Raw genomic sequence first — 24571 nt, forward strand, 5'->3', positions numbered from 1 at the left:
GAAGGGTGACATTAAGCTATTTTGTGTGAATATTGATAAAAAAGCAATGTATTCCTCAAACAAGAGTGCCAAAGTACAGGATGTGACAGAACTGAAAGAAACACTATAAACTTATGCAAATCAGGACTAAAGTCGAATTTGAAAGACTTCCAAATATGTTAAGATTGAAAGACAGTCAAAACAACATAAGCTCTGCTGTTTTACAAGGTAATGACCCCATGAAATAACCATGAAACCATGAATGATGGATGTTAATGTTTGAAATCCCAGATTCAGTTGACCTATTTTTTTAATCCTGTTTGATTTTTTTCTTCCTTTTTTTTTTTCATTCAAAGTATTTTAACAAAGTAGAACCTTGAAACTCAGAAATTAATCTTATGTTCCACCATACAATTTGTATTGTTTATTTAGGCTTCAGCCATAATGACAGATATGTGTACTTTTAGATTTATATCAAATCCAGCCACTCTTGCATTTTTTCTGGGGATTTGTGTTTAAAGATAAAGGTTTGCTAAAATGAAATCTTGAGGAAAAATGTCGGCAAGAGGAATAACAGAAAAATCCTCCAGATACTAATGAGATTCATTAATTGTTCAAGTCTAGATGCTTAAAATATTAAAATACATTTGTTTCTTTTTACAATGCTAAAATTAGGAGAGTTTCAATTTTCTTTTGAGACAATGGTATCTCACTGTACCCTCTTAGCAGAAACACAAAGATAAGAACCGGCAATAACAGAGCTTTAATTAAAATCATTTGCACTAAGATTTTACTTCTTAAATTAAAACATGATTTGAAGGAGATTCCCCCCAAACACACACAACCCCTTCCAAATAGAAGTGTGATTTAAGAAGTTTGCACATGCAGGATTCCACAGAATCATAAAATCAAAGAATCTGCTGAGTTGAGGGGACGTGTTGGGATCACCAGGTCCAGCTCCTGGCCCTGTGCAGGGCAGCACAAGATTCGTGTGCCTGAGAGCACCATCCCATCTATGGAGGGTGGAATCATTTAATCAAAACTCTGCCTCTGCTGAAGCTCCACACACTGCTGGAAGTACTCAGGAGCCGATCCTGCCATCCCTCATCATACAAGTGACCCAGCTCCCCAGCACAGAAACTTCCAGCCTCCTTCATTGTTCAGCAGATGAAGCCTCCCTCCTGAAAACACAGACATCTCTCAAAATTTGTTCAGCTTTGCCCATTTATTACAAAGCATCCTTCGGAGATAAAATCTTCCCTGCTCCAGGTACAAGCTTACCTTATTGTATACATTCAGCACAATTTAGGAACACCATGAAACTGTTACAGAATATGTTGCTGAAAGAGTTATGGTTTTTCTTCTACATAAAGCAATATATCCCTGAATATTTAACAACATAGGTTTTCTAGTAAGGTTTAGAAGGTTCTAGAAATTTACAGTAAAAGACTATTTTCAAATAATACCTTAAGCCAAGTATACACATAGTCAAATGTATTTAGAATATATGTTACATCTCCAAATAATGGATGTCTTTCTGACAATAGAAAATTATTCTTTCCACCAAAAAGGAAGGCTTTGTCTTAACCAAGATACTGCAAAATTACATTTTTGTTCCATTATGAGAGGAAATCATGCACTCCTCTTGTACTTGGATAACTGGTTCTGATGAAGGATTAACAAAAATCACTGAATTAACTGCTGAGTCTGTCGTTTATCTCCATAAACCAACATCAGGATTTTCCCACCTAAGATGATATGAATACCTGGGATTTTGGAAACATTCAAATCTACCATCTGATAAGCAGCTGAATTAACCTTCTACCATTTATAAAGATTCATCCAACTGGAAGATGTAATCATTTATTAGAGAATTCCTGGGAGAATCCCAAAGAAATTTTGTCACATATAGAGATTCTGGTATCAGTGGTGAGTCATATGCTTTTCATATTTGTCTAAGCCACAGCTCCCAAAAACAAACAAACAAACAAACAACAATAACAAACTTTGGAGGCCAATATATACCAAAGAAAATTCTGCTAAATGTTATTGGAAAGCTTCTTTACACTCAGCAGCTAGCAACATTGACAGCAGGATAAACATAAACATAAAACAAGGACTACTTAATGAGATCAGGTCCTTCAGTTTTCTTGAAAAATGACTAGACAGATGACACCTAGACAAAATGACTGATGTTATGAGTGTGTGTAGAAGCACCAAATCTGCACTGGGAGCCTTTTGTGTACTTTGGAATGCCTCAGAGACAGAGAAACTAGACAGAAAACTGCAGGATTTATGTCCCCAAGCCTTGTTACACGTTGGCTTTGTGCTGATGCCTAGGGTATGCCAGCAGAAGAGTGCAGCTTTCCTATCATCCCACACACCTGAAGAAGAGAACATGATGAGTTCTTCAAGCTCCTCTAAAAATAAAGTCTCTCTCATATTTAAGTATGACAACAGTTTCTTTCAAAATTAATTGGTTGAAATAAAGGGTTTGAGTACACAAGGAAGAAGGATAGAAACTGTTTTGTTTACAACAGCAATAATAATCAGACAAAGTTGAACCACCTGTAAAAACTGAATGCAATGTATATTTTTATGACCATACTCTTAGTAAAAATAGTCTTAAAATCTTTAAAGAAAATATTTTCAAAGATATTTAAAGCTCTTTCTGTCTCCTGTTAATCTGTTCAGCTTCTTAGATTGAGGAGGTACTTGGCAAAATTGTTTTTTCTTGGAGTCCTCAAAAAAACCAATGCACAGGAAAAACCTATGGAAACTGCCCACAGGAAGCTTATATCAGATAAACATAGGAAGTAATTATTCAGCAGGAAAGTTTGGAGGAAATGGGTTGTTTTTCTGTCAGTTCTGGTGTTCCACAAATTTCAGGACATCAGCAGTAATGAAGGAAATAGATTAGCAATTGCAGGGCAGCTATTGTTTATACAGTGTTGACACTAAATGTCACTCTCTTAGAATTTACCTTGTGAAAATAATTTAATATTGGGGAAAAGCAAAGCAAAGAAGGATTTCTTTTATTCTACCAATATCACAGCAGTTAGTCTTTACATCTCTGCAATTAGAAGGTTTGAGGAGAAAATAATTCACCTGATAAAGTAGTAAAATAAAAGAAAAATACATTTGAAATATTCAAGTATTTATTATGAATTCTTTGTTTCTTGCTTTTGAAGATGATAAAACCTTATTTTGGAATAAATAAGTAGCATAGGAGCACCACACATTCAACCTAAGAAAATACAAGATTTTAAGCTGTTGCTTTAACTTAATTTAATTCTTCACTGGAATGAAAACACCCTCAGCTGAAGTAAGTCATGAAGTACTAGGAATTCTCACTCCTGAATCATCTGATTAATGTAAGACAAAGATATAAATAAAAATTCTCTTTCAATCAATCCAGCTGAACATCAAGTTCTATCAAACCACAACTGCTTTTTTTAAAAACTTCCTAACAAAACTTTCACTGAGATAAATATTCATCTCTATAAAAGCCTTGAGGTTTGACAAATCAATACCTTCCCTGTGAAAACATATCATGGGAAAAACATATGCAGTGTCCTGAAGTTAAAAATTCCCCCAAAGTGGAGAAAGGTGTGTGGAAGACAAATGCAGCTGTGAAAGGTGCTGTGCTTTGTGCAGGCAACAAAGAGATGAACAGAAGTAACCCACTTTATACCCTGGTGATGCACTTCTTAGCAAACTGGAGAGAAAAAAAGGACAGGACAAGAAACAGCACAAATCTTCAGAAGCAGCCAATCTAAATACCATATTTTCATTCTTCTATGCACAAATGTCTGCTCAGGACTGCAGGATTTCAGTGATGCTTCCCTCCCTTGGCCCCCACATCAGGATTACAGACTTTATCAGCAGATAATGTCTGTAATCAGACAGGGCTCCAGCAGAACCAAACCAGCTGCTCCTCAGTAGCTCTCCTGGTGCTACCAGAAAAGACAGAAACAGAGAAACTCCATATGGCTTCTTGGATGCACACTTGTTCCAGCTGTCATCAGTCCTGTACAGTTCTATGTTTTACTGGTTTACTGTGGTTTTAATTTGCTTGTACTTCTCTCCCTTCCATATGATTTAGTCAATGATTACAGTAACTATTTCATTTAATGCCTGAAAATACAATAAGGAATATTTCAGTTCAAATTACTTAGAATATTCTCACAAGATTTTAATGTCTTATCTTGTTTTAGCCATTCATGATCATAATACTGTATTGTAAAGAGCTTATCTGGACATGTAACTGGCTGCACTCTTAACAAAGTGTCATAAATAATCTTGAAAAATATTAAATATGTCTTCAAATTTTATCAGTTGATAAATTAGCTAGAGCTGACCCATTTTTGCAAAGAATATTAGCTGCAATAAAAGAGCATTTCTTACACATGAAAAATTGAAATAGCTATGCAAAATTGTTCAATAAATAATTCTTGACATGTTCTGATTAATTTTGTTTATGAAAATTGAAGTACCTACTTCAGGCAATAATATATTGTATCAGATATCCAAATAAATAGATTTTTTACTACTGATTTGAATTGTTTCCTATGTGTACTTATTTTCACAACTTAACTTTGACCAAAAAAAATACATTTTGGTACTTTCAATATTGCATATGCTCATCTGTCATCTAAATAACCTTTAGCTTCTGATCTTCAAATAGAGTTTCTTGAATAGATCAGTTTCCTGCATCAAAACATTGATAAGTTTGAACTTATAAGGACAGAAGGTTTCAAACTGACTCTAAAAAAAACAAGGCTAGAAAATTCAACCCTGCCATTATTACTCAGAAAATTTACTTCAGTAATTCAATAAAATTCAGTAAGTGACCTGAAAAAACTCCAGATAGAGTTAGAATGGCCTGGTAGATTAGTCCAAATCCAGAGTAAAAACTTTCCACTGGGAGAGCAGGCAAGGCTGAGACAGATCCCTGCTTGGAGCAGAACAGTGCCAGCTCTGAGCTCTGACAAAGGCAACAGGAAGATAGTTCAGATCTGAAGATTCTTGGGAAACGTTCACAAAGGCAAATGGGAAAGCAAGCTATAGGGCAGAGGTAGTTGCTGCAATTGTTTTGCCAGCTTTCCTCCAAATGCCTGTCTGTCTGTCCACCTTTTCCTGAGTATTTCTAGTGGGAGGGCTGAAGCACTGACCATTCATTTCATCAGGCATCACAAAAAGGTGTTAACCAGATGTTAAATCCTATCTTCCTTTTTCCTATGACTTTCTTAATGAGATTGTGACCCATTCAAACTCTCTAAATCCATGTTATAAAAATGACCAGTAAGGTATTTTGATCACAAATTAATTTCTTATTTTTGTAGAAGAAGCAGCAAATTCATGGTCTTCAAGGGACTTACCTTTGTCATATTATTCAGTTCACAAAAATCACAATCTGAACCAGACTTGTAAATGCACCATCATTTGAGGGAAAGACAGAAAAGACAGTGATGATCCAGCTCACTGGCACAAAAAAACCCCACATTTTTCCAATGTTTTGAAATTGGAGTCTCTGGAACAATCATATTACAAGGAATTAACACTAAGAACAAGACAGAATAAATTCAATTTGGGGATTTGTGGGGGAGGGTTCAGCCTCAGGTTTGGTGTTTTTTTGTGGAGTACATTTCTATCCCCTAAACATTTATTTGTCAGGCTAGAGATTTTGGTTATCAGATTCCAGAGCTTCAGTTCTTGCCTCCAGCTACCTTTTAAAGATTCTACAGACCTCTCGCCTCTGGGTGTTCTGTGTTTGTTTCTGACTTTCAGAAAGTTTTCTTTAAGAAGATCTGTTTGCTCTTATTGAAAATCAGAGTGATAGCTTATTAAGAAAGAGGGCTGAATAAGCAACTCAAATCTCCTTTTGAACTGGTAGGAGAAAGTAACTGAAAATAAACAATGTGACCCAAAATTACTTTTAGTCTTCAACATCTGATTTTCTCTCAAAAGGATTTTCATGTAACAAACAATATGGTTTAATCAGTTCTTTGATTTATCCTGTGATCCCTTGGAAAATTAATTATATTTGTAATCATGTGCTGAGAAATTACTGTAAGAAGCAACCTTTTCAGGGTAAAAAGCATTTGTTTCACTTCTTTTTGTTCAAAATTTAGGGCATAAAGTCCCCTGGTGCAGTTTCTTTTCAGGAAGCAGCTTCCATTTATAGCATTTATTGAAGTGGGAAGTATCACTGACAGTGTTAGAGACGAGGACAATGTGTGCATTGAATAAAAAGTAACCAGGACATTTAAGTTAAAATAAACAATACAGAATGATTTTATAATGATTCATTTATGAGAATCAGGGTTTTGCATCTCCACAGGCCCCCTGGAAAGCCTGGATTAAGTGTGTTTTCCAACTTTTTCCATTATACTGCTTCCTATAAATTACCTATAGTGATACATCTACCTATAGCTAACTGTTGTAAGTTCTGGGTCTCCTTACAGTCACTTCAGACTCTCTATAAAATTTGGTTTGGCTTTTGTTGACTGAGAAATGTAGGTGAAAAGAATCCATGAGCAAAAGAGGCAGATAGAATCAGCTGCACCTCTGCCACAAGCCATGAATGGCTGACATGGTCCTAAAGAATGACTGAGACCTGGTTTTACAGATTGATTACTCTTGGAACTCTGTAATTGTAGATTGTGGCTATCACTTCTATTAAGAAGGGGAAAGTTAGATCAGCACAGAGCTAATTCTGGTTTAAGCAAATCTGAGAATCTCTGATTAGAGAAATATAAATTTGTGTGACATAGCCACTGATCTGGAGTTTGTTTTAGCTTTCTTTATCACATCTTTCTTCTCTCAGAAACATGTTTTTTTTCATTATCCATTGGGCTAGTTGTCAGCCCCTATACATGTGACATGCTATTTAATATCAGAGGGAATAAATGGATCAGTGAGACCAAACCCAAGCAGTTTTATGGTAGTTTTCACCCAACCACATTTACATGGAGATGCTATGTGGACAAGCTGGACATAGCCATATCATGTAGAGGCATCACTCAGCTTTCAGTCACCCTAGATTATAGAAGCTTTTCTAATTTATATCTTCAAAACTGAAATTCATTTGCTGGTAAATTAAAACAGAAAGAAAGCTCTGATAATGCTTATTTTAAAAGAATTGATCCAAATTTAGAGACTTCTAGACTAAGCTGTTTAATTCTTTTGAAAATATTTCTTTTCTATACGGAATTTTAGAATTGAGATCCTAAGCTTTAAATTCTTCCTTTGCTTTTTGTAAGTACTATTTTTGACTCCTGAGTCAAAATCACTACCTACAGCTGTTCAGAAATATCTATCAGACTTCCTCTTGATATGCTAACACTGATTTTAAAAATATTGTTTGGACCTTAAATAAAGAGGTATGTCAAATGCCCTTATAGGCTCTCTTTTCCAATCTGGCTAGGATAATAATAACCCTTCTCAAATCTTGGTACTGTAAAGGAATCAAACACTTTCAATGCAGAACCATCACAATTTAGACTGATATTTCAGTAGTTCTATTTTAATATTTTGGACAATTCTGCTTGGGAGGAAACAGTTTCATGTAATGAAATAAATAAATGAGCATTAGTATTAATATTTTGCTCTTGTTTTGGGGGTTTTTTAAGAAAAAATACAAACTTCTGAAATATGGGGTTTTCTTTTATTTTGATGATTTAGAAATGTTGCTGGAGTGACAACATAAATTTCTCTTTATACTGTTGTAAGCATTTCAAATCTGCATAAGTTGCTGGCATTTGATTACCATCACAATCACCCCCTGAACACAATTCTGCTGAAAAAAATCACAGTTCTGTGACCTGTGCAGTAGTGAAACAAGCTAAAGTCATGAAGAGGAATCACATTCATATGTCATTGCCCATGTGAAAATGTCACATCTATTTCTAGCAATAACGAGCTGCCATTTCATTCACTGAAACAACAGATGCCCTCTTCCATCCACCACCAAAAGGGACAGATCATCAAAGGTTAAAAATATCAACCTCTTCACATAAAAAATAAGTCATTATTGAGGACAATGCAGGAATGCAAAGGAACAATCAAAGGGCAAAAGTGAAAAAGCAAGGAATCAAAGGGTTTCCTACTACTCAGGTAGGGCACAGCCAGCAGTGGACACACCAACAACACTGAAGGCTCCTTGAAGGTGCCTGGGAAACTGAAGGTGCTGGCCAGTTATGGAGGTGGGCTAGGACCAGGGAGCCAAAGGCATTCCCACAGTTCCCAGAATTCCCAACAATGTCCCAGATTTCTGTCCAACTTTTCCAGAGGTACTTCTGCCTTTCAACCCCAAACCACTAAGATCCACAGATGGAGTTTCCTATCCTCTCAGAGAAGGTTCAGTCCCCGTGTGTCAGGCATCAGTGTCAGCCTCATGTTCCTATAGGCACCACTTAACTGAATTTATTCCTGCTTTAAATCCCTCTTCTGCTGATCCGTATTGGAGACTGAAATAATTGTTGAAGTGAACTCTTAATTTGACCTAATGCAAGCATTGATTTATTCATATGAGTGAGAGTGCTGAACCACTCCAAGAAGGGATTTGTTATTCTCCACTGAAAGTCTGAGCAGATTGGATTTACATACCTATCCTTTCACTCATGTTAATCAGTCTTATGTCTTCTTGTCACATTGGCTTGTTATGCTGTCATTAGGCATGGGGAACTGTTGAGCAGGAGTTAAAGGACATGAGCAGCACCACTGATTTATTAAACCTTGAAGCTGATCGGGCAGCCTGAGCCGTGCCCAGGAAGATGAAACATCACATCCTGCTCATGCATCAGTGCAACCACAGCATGCTCAGCCCTTGAGGCAAGCACAGAAACATGTAACCAGCAAGCATTAGGGGGAACATCTTATCACAGCTCTGAAAAGTATAAATGTAAGTGCTTGAAACCAATAAATGTCTTTGCATTAACACTGCAGAGACCATGCCTTATTCTGCTGGCAGAAAACACTGAATGACTATGAAATATATATATATGACTTCTTTATGCATTTTAATTTTCTGAGTCCCTTGCTGTCTTATTTGATTAAAACAATGTGCTTTCATATTTACAGTCTCACTAATCAATAAATCTGTTTCCCAGGGTAGTATATTAATCAATATAAGCAGAAATCCATACTCCTGAATAATGATCTTTTTATTTACTTACTCTAATATGATTACATTATTTTCTTCTGTTTGCTACCAGAAAATATCAGCCTACTTGATTTCCTAGAACATATTCCTCAAGAAAGTAAGAGTACTCAAGTCAGAAAAGAAACTAAAAATTTAGCAATATCTACCTATATATAATATTCATTGATAAAGAAGACCAAGGGAGTTGAAAGGGTTTCAGTGGTTGCCTGAATTTTATAATGACTGAGTTTATCACCTGATCTTGAAGCCTCACAATTTACAAACATGTGCTGTGAGTCCTAAGGCCGTCATAATCAAGTTGAATATGTCAAGAGCATGCTCCCATTGCCAGTTCCATCAGCTTTGGTCAAGGGACTATACACATAAAAGTAATTCTGGTTTTTGGGCCTCTATTTTCTACTGTTTTACTTCTTTTTAATTCAGAGTTACTTTTTAAAAGGCACTGAGTTCAAGGTCTACCACAGCTGTAGAAAAATACCAGATTAAGACTTATGACTGCTCTGAAGGAATATTCCACATATTAAATGATGAGCTTCAGTGATTTGTTTCTTTCTTTGTTTCTAATTGAGCATGTGCAACCAGAGTAGAGCCAATGAATCAGATTAGACATGAAAACCAGTAACTGTCAAGATTTATTCAAATCAAAAATAATCCTGGTGATTCACGCAGCAGAATTTGATTCTTTTTAGCAGTGACAGGATTAGGCATCCTAAATTACAAACTGTGGTGCAAAAAGGCATAATTTCTCAAACCAGAGGTAATAATTGTGCAAACATGATGGAGCAGTGAGGAGGAGAAAAGTTGCCCCCCTAATGGAAGACATATCAGCAGTAAAAAAGACTGATAGAAGTTTTATTAATCCCAAGAATGATTACTGCCAGTCACCAGAAAACTTTAAAGGAAAGGAATGTTTAAAAAAAAAAGAAATAGCAGAAGCTCTCCTATGAACTCAAGTGTATGACTTGGCTCACTAGGAAGGAAAAACTGTCTTTTCATATTAATTTTTAAAATTTACCTGGAATGAATGTTCTTTTCCCAAAAATTCCAGGAAATGTGTTCAGTTAGAACCACATACTAACCTCAGCTCTGTATTACCTGTGCTGTCTGAATATCTGAGTAAGTGCTTTTGTCTTGGTTCCAGGCTTCTATTGTGGTTACAGATTTGGTGGTCCTTTGGTTGTTACTTGTCTGAAAAGTCTGCTTGGCTGCAAGTTTTGTATAGTATTGATGATATATTTTGCTGGTGCTCTTAGCATCTGAGAACTCAGAATTTCTAACTTGCTTTGTGACCTGTCACAGTTAATAACAGCAATAATAACTTAGTTTCGTGTGTGAAAATGACCATGAAATAAAATATATGTTGATATTAAATAACCTGATTTTATTAAACAATGCTGATGTGGAGCTCAGGTTCTCAGTCATTTGTGATACCTGCTGAAATACACCTAGTTCTGATGTAAAACAATTAGTTCTAGTTAATAGATTTCATCCTTGGAGCTCATAACAAGATGCACACAATACAATGTGCTGCCTAAACAGAAAAGATTTAAGACTGTATACAATTTTTAACAATGAGGAAGAAGGCATGGAACTCAAAATACGGTGATCAGCCAAGCTGGTTGTGTAGAAAAGAGCAAAGAAGAAACTGGTGTATTATTGGAAGCCTGGACAATGAACAAAACTCGACTGGATGTACACAAGCCCATGAGGAGTTGGACAATGCCATTGAGTAACCCCTCTCATTAATTTACAGGCAGAAATTCATGCCCAGGAAGTTCCATCAGGGTATGAGGAAGAACTTCTGTACTGTGTGATTGATTGCACTGGAACAGATTGCCCAGAGAGGGTGAGGAATCTCCCTCACTGGAGATATCCAAGGGCCCATTCTGTGCCACGTTCTCTAGGATGACCCTGCTTCAGCAGTGGGGTTGGACCACACAGCCCACTGGGGCTCCTTCAAATCTTACCCATTCCATAGTTCTGTGAATTACATCTGAAAGATCACAATGGTTTGGGGAGATTCCTGAGGACTGGAGGAAAGAAACGTAACTATTTACTGCAGGAAGGGAAAAAAAGAAGAATCTAGAGACCTGTGGGCTGATTAACTTCACCTCTGTCCAGGGGAAGGGATGGAACACATAGCTCTGAAAACTCTTTCCAAATTTATAAAGTACATGAGTGACACGGTGCCAGCTCCCAGCACCGAGCCAAGAGTGGGCTGCTCCTGGAAAGCCGGGCAGCTTAGGGCTGATGCTCTACGGCACTGGCTGTCCAGCATCGAGGGCAGCAACAAGGACGAGGGAGAGGTGTTCCATGTGGCTTCCAAAAGGGATTTATTCTCTTGAAAGCTCCAGGGAAAAAAGACAAAGGATACAGGGGGTATAACAGCTTGTGTATGGGGGAGGAGCAAGAGGAGTGTACAAATAATAACCCAATAGGGAAGACTTAGGGGAAGAGCACAAGGCGGGGTTACACAATACATAAACCAATGGGGAACACAAGGGGAGGAGAGGGGGGCACACGGTCCAATGGGGCTCGGAGGAATAGGGGAATTCCAAAGGGGGCGGTCCAGGCAGGGGTTGGCACAAGGGAGGATTGACAACATAATGGGAGGGGAACAAGGAACATTCGGGAACAAGGGGCAGGTATTACGGTGGATTGGCAACTGGGGTAGGAGGGCGCAGCTGGGACCAAGGTATTAACATGGGAGGGGTACAACTTTACAATAAAGAATGTAATTGAATCAAATATAATGAACAGCAATGCACTGCAACACATGAGTGTTATTTGAAACACTTAACGTGGATTTAGAAGCTGGAAGTCATGCCTGATCAATATCATAGCCTTTGGGGACAAAATTACTAACTTGGTAGATGCATGCAGAGCACTGGATGTCATTTGCCGTGACTTTGATAAGGGTTTCAGTTTTCAGCACTGTCTGGCACAACATTTTCATTGACAAGCTGATGAAGTGTGGGCTGGATATGAGGATGGTGGGGTGGGTTGAAAACTGGCTGGACTGCTGAGCTGAAAGGGTTGTGATCAGTGGCACAAAGACCAGCTGGAGGCCAATCAATAGTTCAGCAACCTGTCTGAAGCACAAGTTCTGCTGGAGGAACTTCAGTGACCAGTAGTGTTCAAAAGTTCATAGCAAAATTTAGTTTCTTGGTGGTTGGTATACACTGTCAACATTACAAATCTTTATTGGCATTGTTCCATTGAGCTTTCTAAAGTTCCTTTTTTAAGAGTTTGAATGTTCACATGCTCAGAGGTTAGAAGGTATACATTGTCACAGTATCTCTGTCAAAAGGGAGAAATGATCATGTTTTTGATTTAGGCTGTAGAGACTCATAGGACAGACAAAGAAAGAAATTAGAATAATAAACCAAGGAAATGAAAAGTGATAAAGCAATTAAGTACTTCCTAAAAAGCTATATTTTGGAAAAAAACTGTTTTTAGTAAAAAACTTTAGATGAAGATTCCTAAGATTCATGGACTCCTTGTTCCTTGTATATTTGTGTGCAAGCAAAATTTTAAAAAATGGTTTAAAGAAAAAAAGTTTGAGAGAAATGGTGGATGGGTCACTATTCCATTTCTTGATTTCTTAACTCTTCAGGCTACAAGACCAGAGTAGTTTGTATTACCCATGTTAGTCACACACCAAAGAAAGTGAGTCTAAATAAATTAGCCAATGTGCTACACAAGACTTGTTAGTTATTGCATTGTTTTGCATTTCCAGTGTATTAATTACTGTTACTGAGGCTAAAGTGTTTTTCTACACAGCTTTATTCTGCCTATTGCTAATTTATTGTGACACTAGAGCAAAGATTATAAAAGCAGAAAGAAAAGGTAAAAAAATCCAGAAGGTTTTTATTCTTAGGTCTCTATTTCTCTGTCCTGTGTGAAATATCTGATTCAGCAGTTACTGTCATAAACTGTGAAAAATCTAACATGCAAAATTTTCAACATTCTTGTTAGGGTAAAGAACACATCTTTACTGTCATAGGTGAGGAAAGAGCAGAATAACTATGGGAAAATCAATATGACCAAATTTGTTACTGCCATGGAGAATATTAATAGAATTACAATAAAGGTGAGTTAATGTTCCTCCATTTTATGCTACAGGATAGTTTAATAAGTCTATTTCAATACCTGCTCTGTGAATTCATGGGTAGCTTAAAGGAAGAATTTAATATACCATTTTTTTAAAAGTCCTGTCTTCCTGGTGGTCAGGAAATTAAAATATGCAACTTTTTGATTTCAAAAAACATAAAGAACACTAATGACACTAAATTACTCCCACCCCTTTTTTCCTTGGTCTACTCAAGCAACTTTGCCAGCTTAAGAACAGCTGACAGCAGAATGGTAGTAAATCTGACAACATAATTTTTCAACATTTAGCCATTTGTAATCAACATCCCCAACATTCTTTTTTTTTTAAGCATACATTCATCTGAAAACTCAGGTTGAAAATACAGTTACTTAATGCATGGAGACAAAGAAATTACACAAACTGCCTGGGGACCAGCATAGGAAACGTCAAATTTCCATCAAATGGTGGCTTTTTATTTCTGCTAAGCTTAATTTATATGCCACAAGTTTTTACACTTGAAAATGTTGGCATGAGATCTCACAGGTACAAATAAAGCAAGATTAATGCTTCCTTGTTTTCTAGTGAATAGTAAAGCATGCACTACCAGCTTGCATTTCAAATGAATTGCCAATGAGGTAGATTGGGAATTGCAATTAGTTACTTAATGTGAGTAGGTAGTTAAAATATCTTTAGGAGAACTGAAGTGTAAATGAAGCTGTGTGCCATTCAGCTAACCTGTGCTTTCATTCATTTCATTAGTGTGCCATTTCAAAATCCTAGTATAGAACTAGGTGATTTAAAAACTCACCATCATCATTCAACATGTGCAAAATGCAGCTTTTCCCATTTTTATGCAAGGGGTTTGGGCTTCAAGATCCAATTGTGCTTTAGATTCAGGTGGTAGTTTTAATATCTTTCAGTAAAATGTCAGAGTGGTTTTGTACAATAGATGGGAGAGTTTATGTATAGGCCAGCATAGGTTTCCCTTTCAGGGTGATCTGAATAACTCCACCAGCCCAGTGACTGTATTGACTAGAGCTTCCCTGATAGTAACAGGAGTTTGGAAACCTTCTTGGATACCTTAATAGATATCTTAGACACCTTGCTGACATACAAGTGCCTGAATTCTGATGCCTGCCAGCAAGGTGGGGGTCAGACTTTTCTCCCAGGCAGCTTGCAGCAGGATAAGAGGAAATGACCTAAAGCTGCACCAAGGGAGGTTCATGTTGGACACCAGGAAGAATTTTTTCACTAAAAGTGTGGTTAAGCATTGGAATGGGCTGCCCAGGAGGCAGCAGAGTCATCATCCCTGGAAGTGTTTGAGAAATGACTGGCTGTGTCAGTTGGTGTTACAATCTACTTGTACATGGTGGGATTTGGTCAAATGTTTGACTTGATTATCTTGGAGATCTTTTCCAAGCTCAGTGATTCTATGAGGCTATGAAACCCCACCCTCAATTTCTCTCTTTGTTAAATGGCAAGATCCTTGGAGACTTGTAAGTACAGTGTTCCAGGAAGTAATAAGGATTAATTATGGTCAGACTTCAGCTTAGTTCTGACTTGATTTGAAATACATTGAAGAGCTGTATTACAGGATGTGGCAGCATATACCATTTTTTCACTAGAATTGAGAAAAAGTAGAGACCTTTCATCCTTTTATCTTCTCTTTTATTTTAGGAATACTCTGACTGATATATGTCACACTGCATGAAAATAACTGAGAATTTTTTTGGCCTCTAAGTCTAAAGCATACCCATTATCAACTCCTTAAATAGTATAAAAAATCAATGAAGAAAATATAATTAATACCTATCTGGAATTCTCCACCCATAATGTTTGGTTTTTTTTGCATTACTGTGCAAACACTTCTCTGCATCACCAGCTGAAGGAAATGTCATGGCACAGGGAGTGAAGAAAAGGATTTTCTTTGGTGTAACTTGATGACCTTGGTACTCACTGCTGAATACTGGACAATGAGGTTTGCAACTTATAAAATGTTGAAGCTGTGGGTATTCTTGCTTTTAACAGGGCCGTATTAGAGTTGAACAGATAGTTTTAGAAGTTTCTAATAGATGCCATGCATTCACTGCAGCTTGGAATCTCTGTCCTTGATGTGATACATAACAGTTCACAGAGGCTTATTTTCCCCCTAGAAATGAAAAATGACCTGATGGAAAAGGCCTCTGCACCATAGGTATTTAACATAAGGTAAGAAAAAAACCTACTTTTTAGATTATATGACAGATCTTACTTTGTATTGTGTTATATTTATGCAACTGTTTTCTTAAACAAAACTACGACAAGAGAATCTTAACACTTAGCTATAACCAACACAGTAGAGGTATGTTTGGGAAAGATATACATCATTTTATCACAGAGCTGTGACCTCTATGAAGCATAACCAACAGACTTAATCGATGGATGTGTGGTTATACCAGAGGTCCTGGAGACCAAATAAATCCATACAGTATTTGTGTGTTAAAGACTCTTCCCTCCCTGCATATGAAGAAAATATTGAAGTGAAAAGTAGTAAACAGGTATCTTGAGAGAACAAAAAGATATCTGATAATGCTTCTTTTTGTCTCTTTAAACCTGATAGATAGCAGATCAGATTTTCATAAGATCTTTGTTTACCTGTGATTAACATCTATAGTTGAAAGGAAAAGCTCTTCTCACACTCTTTTAATATCCTCACTGAGATTCTAAGCAATTTGTTTGTGTCTCCATTTGAATAAAGAAAGGTAATCCTGAGGTTTAAGGTAACAGTCCAGGACTGTTACTTACAAATGACTGCCCATTACTCACACAAAAGAAGTTATTTTTAACTTGGTCTCTATTAGAATACAGAGAATTACAACCTGTTTATTCTAGGCTCAGGTAAATTGCCCTTAGGTTGATAAGCTGATAATTATATGTTTCTTTCTTCACCTGTTGTCTCAGGGGACAGACTTAATATTAGTTATTTGCTTTTACAATTAGGAAATTGTTCAATTTGTGCTCTAATTGACTAAATTACACCTGCAGAAGTCTAAAGAATTTCATTATCACCTGTGTGAAAGCAGTATATTTCCCCTGTTATCTGTGTCTATTTTTTTTTTCTATTTTAACCCCATCATTATCGATGCTGTGCATATGATCACAATGAAATTGCAATAATTTCCAGGCTTTATATATATTTTTTTCTTTGAATATATGTTAACAACTACAATACACAATGAGTCCACTGTATGCTGTTTTATTCTGCTTTCCTCTTAGAGTTTCAGTTCCAAAAGGTGCACAAACATAATTTAATACCAGCAGACAAACCCTAGAAGTAGCAGCAAAATAAAAACGTTTTCTTAGAAAGTCATAAAATACAAATTAATTTCCTTAAACAAGATTTAAAACTTCTAATTTTTAGGGGACAGACATAATACCAAGTGTGTTATATCTAGGAAAAAATTAGACCTCTTCAAGTTATATCATGACATGTGCTTAATGGTAATATCTGTCAGGTCAATTTATATATATTTTTAGGACAAGCATCTTTCACATTGGAATAAGAAATTATCTTCTGGATTTTCCCTTGGGTGTTAAAATAATAAACAAAGCCATAACTAAAATATATTAATCTGGCTCAAAACATACTTTTTATCTCTCTCTAGTCATTTCTGGATAAGTCTACCAGCTGGATATCCCTGGACTGCTAAAAATATTTCTCTTGGCATGGTTTTTTAACGGAGTAAGGAACACTAAATTACTGTCCATTTAAAATGGGATTATTTTTTGTGTTTGTTCCATCCAAAACTGGTAAAGAAAAAGTATTCAAACGAATTGAACATTTTTTATCTGCTCTTTGTTTTAATCCAAAATATAACACAAAATTCTCACGTATGAAAGGCAAGAAAGTACCACTACCATAAAAAATTTCACAGTTTGCCATCATTTTCAGCTGACTCAATCATTTCCTCTGCTCATGACCACATCCACTAAGGCCACACTACACTGGTAACTCACACAGTGGTGCCTGGACCCTTTTTGGGAGTTCCTGAAGATATCAGAACAGTGTCATTGGTCTAAAAGGACAGGGATTCAGGAGCCTACACAGCCAATGTCTTGGCTACATATTCCAGTGGATGCATTGTGTGTTCTGCCTCTTCCTGCTACCACTGTGAGTGGTTTTTTCAGTTGTGCAGATTGAGAAAGGAGAATGATAGTCAGCCATAAGCAGCAAAAGAATAATAAAACATCAACCAGTTGTCACTGCTGCCTTTTGGAGCCATTTCTAAGGAACATACTGTTCCCCTACCTGCCTCATGATCATGTAAAATTACAATTTGCTCTTTTCATGTCTGAAACCTATAAGCTCCTCAAACATACATTTTCCAAATCTATAGACAACTGGGAACTTTGTTTCCCACAGTATTTAACTGACCATCTTAATTTTTGGTACATTATCACTGATTTTTGTAAGAATTCTGCTGGAGGACCTGCAGATTAACTGTTTAAATATAGTAAGAATGACCTAATTTTCCGTGAAATACAAGATAAAGAAAATTAAATCTGTAAGCAATTTTTAAACTTACTGAAAGTACATGTCAGCAAAAAGCTTTTTAGTAGATTTAGCTATTAGAAAGTATGGATAATAGCTTAGAACCAGTAACAATGGTGTGTTTATTGGTACTACATTCTGTAATGGTGAAATGCCTCTTTCACTTGTGTCCTAATCTTACACTGTGGTTTGTATTTGCATATGCTAAAAGATGCTGAGCATAATGTCTGCTTCACAATGATCTTTCGGTTCCCAGTCATGATCTTTAAGTATTGCAGCAACGACCATGACTTGACATAGAGGTGCACTGTTCAGAAAACTATCAGGAAAACAAGTCATTCCAAAGATTGTGTTGAATTAAGTTGATTTTCTTAGTAACTCTGCCACCTGCAACACTAAAGAACAAATGTCTTCGTGATGGACAGGTCAAACATAGTTTTTTCATAAGGTGCCCACAGCTGTTCTTTCTTTTCCTAGTGAATTAACCACTTCATTGCTGTTCACTCATGCATGTGTCATTGTAGTTTTAAGGAGAATGTGAATGGAAAATGTAGCTTGAAGGTCTAGTCTTACTGAATCAGCCTCATTATCCTGAACATACTGATATGTCTTTTAGTCCTAAAGAAACTATTTGTGTCTTTCACTACACATATATGCAAGAACACATAGCATTACTTAGGAGTAAAAAAAAAAATTGAATTTTGAATAATCAGGGCTGGCAAAATCATGAAGAAAAGGTAACAATGTGAGTTGTTTTGTAACAAAGCCATATGGCCTATAAGATTAAATAAAGAAAAAAAGTTAAAGAAAATGTTAGGTAATGAAAATGAGTACAAACTTTTTTGCTCCAGTTTCAAGTGAACAAAACTAAGAACACATATTAAAGTAATGAAGTAATCTAAAACTAAATATAATTTGTGCTACAGAAAATATAAGTTAGTAGCTCTTAGCACTTTGTGGGTTATAAAATACAGTTCTCTGTATCACCTAGAGCAGATGGATATTCATCTATAATTCAAGTTCCCCATAGCCATACTAATACAAGAAATTATCTGTTATATTACAGCATGTTTGAACATCAGCTGAGCCCAGTTGTAGAGTTCTAGACATAATATGGCAAAAAAAAAAAAAAAAATTTAAACCCTTAAGGAATGAAAAAGGACTAATTCAGCGTTCCAAGTGCTATCCAGCTGTTCCTCTGCTCTGTCCTGAAGATCTTATGTTAATTTCAGGATGCTTGTCATGAATAGTAGAGCCAGAGCAAATGGTTGCAATCTTTTTTATTAATTAATTCTAGCCTTTACAATTCAGCCTATTTTACTTGTTCACTGTCAAATTAAATTTCAAAATATTTTGGAAAATTCATTGAGGTTTTGGGAGGTTCAGTTTTCAAAATTTATTATCCATTTTTAATCATCTAAATTCTTCCCTTTACTGGCAATTCCAAAATATAGATAAAATTTTACAAGATCATAAACACTTCAAGGAACACAAGTAATGATTATTCAGAAATTACTCTGATTTTTCATGTATAATAGGGGACACAACATCTCTCTTATGACAAAATACTTGGTTGCAAAATTTTGTTCAGTTTCTTCAAAAGTAAATCATCCACTAGGCTTCAAAAGTGAAAGAAATTATTCTTGGAGAGTCTTCAGTTCTCACTTTGCTGCTTAAAAGAGAGTTCAAGAAGTCCTCAATAACAGGGTTTTTCTGAAAGTTTTCCTACTGTACCAAGTAGAAGTTTCCATGGAATTTGTATGAACTGCCTCAATTAAGGAAGGAAAAAAAAATAAATATATCCACTTACATAACCTAGCCAAGTATATGTGGAATAATATTAATCTCTTCCTCTTAAACCAGGCTTTTACTGCAGTTATCCTGAAGTCCCAGTCTCTAATGAACCTTGTCATAGGCCTGCTGGTCATTCCACATCTTCTTTACAATGCCAGCAGTGAGGGGTCACGAGTCCAGCTGCTGACAAAATCCTGATAAAAACTGATTGAACACATCATTTTCAAAGTCTATAGCCAGGCTCCTCCCCACAGGCATTGTGTCCTGTACGAGGACCCAGTGCTGGGTGATGGGAATCACTACAAAACTAGCAGAGAGTTCAATGAGAGCAGTACCAGATCCAAACTACAGAATAAATTAAAACTGAACAACCCCAAGTAATATTTTTGGTGTGTGATATTAGCTGAATCACCAGGGTGTTTCTTCAATACCCAAACTGATGGATTTACAGAGTAAATAGTGTGCATTGTCTCTGACTGCACTTTGTGCTTAGAGAGAAGGACTTTTTCAGGTAATTCACAAATTTTGCATTTGCATTTAAGCAATGAATTTTTTGCAGTGTATCTCAAGGAAGAAGTGACTTGAGGTCAAGCTGTAATTAAAATGTTTCTTTAATCATCTTTGGCATAACCCACAGTGAATCTGAAGAAACAGCAAGCCTGTTAAATAAGATAAAATATAGTAACTTACACTTTTTCTTTTGCAACAAATATATTTCAAATTTTCATAATCTCACATAAATAAACCCAGAAATCTGTGTCAAAGCTTGTGGACTCTCTAAAGGAATGTAAAACCTTCCAGCAGGAGTAAGCAAGCATGGAAAGATAACTAACATTTATTGCTGTCTTTGTTGCAAATTGCCAAGTAAGAATAAAGAAGAAATTATTCCAGGTAACTCATTCATGGAGAGATCAAGAACTGTTGTCCTGTTGACTGTGTTTGCATTTAGCCAAGCTGAATATCTTTATCTGCATATAGAAAAAGGGCAGGCAACTGAAGAAAGCAATTTATTCCATAGACTCTATTTTAGCAACAGCCCAAGAACAGAGATTTCAGGTTGATAAATTTAGTTATAAAAGGAACACATTTAATTATCTTGCATATGTTACATTTTCCAAGAACATGATAAATCATTGTTTTACACCTTTTTATGCACACTAACATAAAAAGTTGAGTAGTTTTTGGCAAACATTGGGCCACACTCAGCTTTTCTCAAAACATTTTTGATTAATTTCAGAGGATATTATCCACAGTTTTATAGACTAAGAAAAATCACATTTATTACAGGATATTGAATTAGCTTCTCTGATTTGTTTATGTTGACTAATTCCTGGTTACTCCAGAAAAGGATATGAAACCTCTCCACTTTAGGACTGACCACAAGGAGCCTGCTGAAACTCAACCCACATTTATTTATCTGTACAAAGTTCTACTTAAAATTATTGTTGACAAAAATGCACTAGCTGACTTAAAACCCAGTTGCTTGGGCTTTGGTTTCTTGTTCATTCTTACATTGACTAGTTCTGAGTAATCACTGGTATTTTTTTACCATTCCTCATTGCCCAGCACAGTGAGAGTAGTCAGTTTAGTCCAGCTTTTCCCTTACTGATATCACTTGTGTTTCAGGGTAAGTAATTTGGTAAGTAATTTGACCCTTTTAAAGTGTCTAATCCAATGCATACAATCTAATGGAGAGTTAAAACTGAATATCTTTACAGGAAGAACTTGTTTGCATGGAATAAACATTTACAATATTTTGTCCACTTATGTTCACAAATGGGGACGGTTCTTCCATGAAGAGATAAAACTTTCAATACATTAGGGGTAAAATTACTTCTAGATTGATTTTTTTTTTCCAATTAACACAATACTCAATGGCAATAGAATATAAATATATTCAATGTAAGGCAATGTTGTTGTTGCAATTATTATTATTATTACTATTATTATTATTATTATTACTTCCAATCTTCCAGCATATCTAAATAACCTTAATTTTCATTCATTTATTTTTAAGGGTGAAGCTACTTAGCAGCTTTTCAGGTTGGGCTGAAACACATTTTAATTTGTTCAAACTATAAATAGATCAATTACTCTGAAAATGTTCCATTATTCTGCTTTCTCTTTTTTCTTTTTTTTTTTTTTTTTTTTTTTTTTTGGAAAGCAGGTCATAAACTCATAAAATTTAAAGGTGTGACTGACTCCTAACATTTCCAGATGTCTGTACCTGTCAGTCCTGGATGTTGTATTGCCTGAGGGATTTCTGTGGGTTTGGCTCTTCCATTTCTATTCTTCTCAACACTTGGCAGACAGTGTTACTGTGGTTCTGCTCTGTTGTGTAATTGGACAGAGTGGCTACAGCAAGCCTGGTAACCAACATGTTGAAAGGTTAACAAAACACACACAGCTCTCTCTGCTGTCTTTCCTGAAGCTCCTGTGAATCAAGGTTTCTTTAATTTGTCACAGTCTTTGTGAGAAAATGCATTACTTTAAAAGACATCTGTCAAAGCAGCATTCTGGAGCTCCATGAAGTTCTGAGTTTGTGTCAGGGAAGTCTCCTCAGATAGGATAAACCTTTCTCCTCAGGCAGGATAAACCTTTCTCCTCAGGCAGGATAAACCTTCCAAGTTACCTCTTTCCATGGCTGATTCAAGAAATGGTGGAAGTTGAGATATTGAAGGTTCATATCTTGGGAAAACTCCTGTGGGCACAGGAAGCTCACAAAGAGGTATTTTCTCTATCCTTGTCCTTTATCTCTTGCCTTTCAACAAAATGAAGGTCTCAATCAGCTGTTGCCTAAAAAATTACTAAGATCTGCTCTTGGCTGGGTAAAAATGTGAACTTCTGTATTACCTCTGCTGTGTACAAGATTCATTGTTTGACTGATCCTTCAAAGTTGTTCCTGTTTTAAGGAAAATATAATCATGTTTTTGGTATTGTGGTAACTTTCATAACTCTTTTTATTCTTGCTAGTAAACCCTGCTTGTCCTTTGACAGTTTTCCCTCCCAAGGAGCCAATGTGATGAACACTCAAAGGGCAGAGAAGCACACCAAACTTCATCACAGTTTCCCTCCTTGTCATTTCCCATTTCCCAAGGAGATGAACTTCCCTAAAAGAGAATTTCTGTTTAGCTCAATTTTGGGTAAAATAAATGGTCTCTCCAGTTTAGCCTGTGTGAAAATTCAGACGATTGCCAACATTTAACAGGACTCCTAGCAGTTAACATTACCAATACCCCAAGCTACTGGCTAATATTAAATTCTGTACTAGACTGATTTTTATATTACCAAGAGGCCAGAACTTGATCAGCCATTCCAGCTCTGATATTGTTATTTTATTCAGTAATAGTTAGCTTAAATACATTCAACGTGTTTTTTCAACCTTGCTCAGATCTTGTGCTTATCTGATGATTTCATAATGAAAATAGATATGCTGTACATTCGATACAAAATGTGTAATAAACCACAATTCTCTCTTTCCAGAAATTAAAAAAAAAAATAAAAAATCTGCTTCCAATTAATGTCAGTACATTTGATGGATTTGGCACCACTACCTTATGTTGATCCTGGCAAAATTTAGTCACAAAAAAATGGGTTTATAAACTGCAATCAATTAACTTTTCCTTGTACTGTTTATTTACACTATGGTAGTGTCTAGAAACTCTAATCAAGACCAGATTTGTATTAAAAGAGAATTATAAGCAGATTTGTATTAAAAAACAGATTTATATGAAATATTTCAGTTAAGTGATTTTGTGTACTGAGTCAATAGTTAAGTGCAAGATTGAAAAGGAAAAAAGGAAGTAAATTTGGGAAGTGAAGTCACACAGGAAACCTGTGGCCAAAAAAAGAAAGCTCTCTGTCTGAAAGTTTGATGTAGTGTTTTATCAACAGGGCTGTGCTCTTAAATCAGTAGGGTATCAGTTAATGTTATGTACAACCTGCAGTGAAAATGCCCTAATTTCATCACTGTGCACATCATTTCCTATCAGGCCTGCCCAGGATGGAGCTTTCCTGGTTGGGTGCAGTGTCCTTGTTCTGCACAGGGTGCTCAGACACCTCTTTTCCTGCTCGGGTGACCTGCACACAGGAGCCCTCACCCATGAACAACAGGAGAAATGAGATAAATGCTCCTGTCACAGGTGAGGGACTCGTCTAGAGACCTGGCATCACTGTTACAGATAATCAAGGGTTTTAATGACCAGGAGTTGGGAATTTTTTTTGCTACAATAGGTACTTACATAAGCATAGAAGAACTCTGAGTAGGTGGGTTCATAAAGTGGCCTGGCTTCATGCTGGATAGAAATGAAAGGTATCTTAATATCACTACTTTCATTTATTATACTTGCCCAGTAAATGTGGTTTTTTTTATTTTTGTCTACCTTATGCTTACTAATTTCCTGCACAAACTTGATACTTGAATAAACAAAATAACATAATAATAGCAACAACACTAATAAAGCCAAAGATAAATGGCACCTTTCACCCTGGATGTACTGTAAATTTTCCTTGGAGACCGAAATCATAAGCCCTTCAGATTTTCATTTGAAGAGATCTGGATACAGAAAATGTTCTAATATACAAAGGGGAAAAAATAGAAGCATTTCTGCACACAAAATTTTCTCTTAGAAATGCACAATTAAAAGATCAGTTTGTTTAGTAGGAATGTAAAATAAAATAAAAAATAAAATAATAAAAGAAAATTATCTAATAAACATAATAAAATATATTTAATTAATTAAACTATTGAGTAAAAATGTTAAAAATTATTTCTTAAAAGCCTGTTTTTTTAACAATTTTTTACTTAATATTTTTAAACAACTTCTTCTTAAAATGCATAAGTACAGTTGCACAGACAGTTGCAGCAAGGTGTAAATCAGCAAAGAACTGGGGCTTGAGTTTCACCTAAGAGTCTCCATATTCCCATGTGTAACTTTGAGGAGTGTGGAAGCAGCAGATCCATATCTTCACAAAATTATTCCTAATTCAGCAAACTTAAATAACAAGG

General features: G+C 36.0%; 1 long non-coding RNA gene across 1 annotated transcript; it reads left to right on the plus strand.

Moving 5' to 3' along the window:
• Nucleotides 1-13127: 13127 nt before the first annotated feature.
• Nucleotides 13128-23668, plus strand: LOC107214055. The gene is made up of 4 exons (XR_004500467.1): nucleotides 13128-13238; nucleotides 15392-15446; nucleotides 22173-22291; nucleotides 22561-23668. It is a non-coding gene; the product is annotated as an uncharacterized LOC107214055 (long non-coding RNA).
• The last annotated feature ends 903 nt before the right edge of the window (nucleotides 23669-24571 follow it).

The sequence above is a fragment of the Parus major genome, chromosome 2 (assembly GCF_001522545.3).
Source record: "Parus major isolate Abel chromosome 2, Parus_major1.1, whole genome shotgun sequence".
Classification (NCBI taxonomy): domain Eukaryota; kingdom Metazoa; phylum Chordata; class Aves; order Passeriformes; family Paridae; genus Parus; species Parus major.